Raw genomic sequence first — 2500 nt, 5'->3', positions numbered from 1 at the left:
TTGGGTCAACCCTGACACTAACCCCATGCCGTTATATTTTTTATATATATATATATATTTTTTTTTTTTTGAGTATGTATTTTAATGTGTCATATGTGTGTGTGTATGTTGGATGTGAGTGGACCATCTGAGTCCTTAATAATAAAGATTTATTATTATATTGAAACATTCGCTTTTGTAACGATTGCTTCTGAGCAAAGATTATTATTTTTTTCCTGTGAGTGTTTTTCTTTCGCCTAAAGGAGCAACGCTCGTAAATTGTAGAAGGTTTTTTGCTGGAGGATATAAACCTCACCTTCCTCTGCGCGAATATATGAGAAAGAAACAAGTGAACATCTGTATGAGGGGCCGCCTGGGACAGAATTCATACTTGGTCTTGCACACACTATTATAATCTCGCATATACACCACTATACTCATACACACACACTATTAAACTCCTTTTACATGTAAGTATGAGAGTGTATAGTCATGTATGTGAGAGAGTATTGTAGTGTATGTAAGAGGGTATAGTAGTGTATGTAAGAGAGTATAGTAGTGTATGTAAGAGAGTATAGTAGTGTATGTAAGAGAGTACAGTAGTATGTGTAAGAGAGTATAGTAGTGTATGTAAGAGAGTATAGTAGTGTATGTAAGAGAGTATATTAGTATGTGTAAGAGAGTTTGAATGAAACGGAAGTGAGTTTGAATGAAACGGAAGTGAGTTTGAAATGTTCATAAGAGTCCGCAGAAATCGAATATCAATATTATTTTAATGTAATTACATTGTGTATATGCACAAGCCATCTTATACAAAGCAGCCGAAAAATAGAAAACCGAAATGCTACTATGTTTTTTTTTAGAAAACTGCGATTCAGGGTTTGAATTCTGCTATTGTCATCTGATTCATTGAATCCGCTGTGTTTGCCAGGGTCTCACGGTGACATAGAGCCCTCCCACATGTCTGTAAGACCAATACTTCCTTGTTTACAAGCCTTACAAGCCAATGAGGCGATCACTATCAAAACGGTGCGTGTATACTTTGATTGACAGCTACACCAGCAGACAGCAAGGGTCGGGGACGGGCCTTAGATATCCTAATAGCCAATGAAAATACCTTTCTGACGATATCCAGCATGTCAAACAACGTCTCACGTGTGGTTGAGAAAACAAATGCGCAAGGGGTGTGCGTAAACTAGCAGGCTCTTCCCCAGAGTCGGAAGACCCTGTGACCCTGGCAAACACAGCAGATTCAATGAATCAGACGACAATAGCAGAATTCAAACCCTGAATCGCAGTTTTCTAAAAAAAAACATAGTAGCATTTCGGTTTTCTATTTTTCGGCTGCTTTGTATAAGATGGCTTGTGCATATACACAATGTAATTACATTAAAATAATATTGATATTCGATTTCTGCGGACTCTTATGAACATTTCAAACTCACTTCCGTTTCATTCAAACTCACTTCCGTTTCATTCAAACTCACTTCCGTTTCATTCAAACTATTAAACTCCTTTTACATGTAAGTATGAGAGTGTATAGTCGTGTATGTGAGAGAGAATAGTAGTGTATGTGAGAGAGTATAGTAGTGTATGTAAGAGAGTATAGTAGTATGTGTAAGAGAGTTTGAATGAAACGGAAGTGAGTTTGAATGAAACGGAAGTGAGTTTGAATGAAACGGAAGTGAGTTTGAAATGTTCATAAGAGTCCGCAGAAATCGAATATCAATATTATTTTAGTGTAATTACATTGTGTATATGCACAAGCCATCTTATACAAAGCAGCCGAAAAATAGAAAACCGAAATGCTACTATGTTTTTTTTTAGAAAACTGCGATTCAGGGTTTGAATTCTGCTATTGTTGTCTGATTCATTGAATCCGCTGTGTTTGCCAGGGTCTCACGGTGACATAGAGCCCTCCCACATGTCTGTAAGACCAATACTTCCTTGTTTACAAGCCTTACAAGCCAATGAGGCGATCACTATCAAAACGGTGCGTGTATACTTTGATTGACAGCTACACCAGCAGACAGCAAGGGTCGGGGACGGGCCTTAGATATCCTAATAGCCAATGAAAATACATTTCTGACGATATCCAGCATGTCAAACAACGGCTCACGTGTGGTTGAGAAAACAAATGCGCAAGGGGTGTGCGTAAACTAGCAGGCTCTTCCCCAGAGTCGGAAGACCCTGTGACCCTGGCAAACACAGCGGATTCAATGAATCAGACGACAATAGCAGAATTCAAACCCTGAATCGCAGTTTTCTAAAAAAAAACATAGTATCATTTCGGTTTTCTAGTTTTCGGCTGCTTTGTATAAAATGTCTTGTGCATATACACAATGTAATTACATTAAAATAATATTGATATTCGATTTCTGCGGACTCTTATGAACATTTCAAACTCACTTCCGTTTCATTCGAACTCACTTCCGTTTCATTGAAACTCACGTCCGTTTCATTGAAACTCACTTCCGTTTCATTCAAACTATTAAACTCCTTTTACATGTAAGTATGAGAG

At 37.8% G+C, this 2500-nt stretch overlaps 1 protein-coding gene across 2 annotated transcripts in view; it reads right to left on the bottom strand.

Annotated features, from left to right (window-relative positions):
- LOC130373856 (receptor tyrosine-protein kinase erbB-4-like) overlaps positions 1-2500 on the bottom strand; it is a 251261-nt gene that overhangs the window by 72942 nt on the left and 175819 nt on the right. The gene's annotated exons all lie outside the window — the stretch shown is intronic.

The sequence above is a fragment of the Gadus chalcogrammus genome, chromosome 20 (genome assembly GCF_026213295.1).
Source record: "Gadus chalcogrammus isolate NIFS_2021 chromosome 20, NIFS_Gcha_1.0, whole genome shotgun sequence".
Lineage (NCBI taxonomy): Eukaryota > Metazoa > Chordata > Actinopteri > Gadiformes > Gadidae > Gadus > Gadus chalcogrammus.
This window is presented reverse-complemented; position numbering and strand designations above follow the sequence as displayed.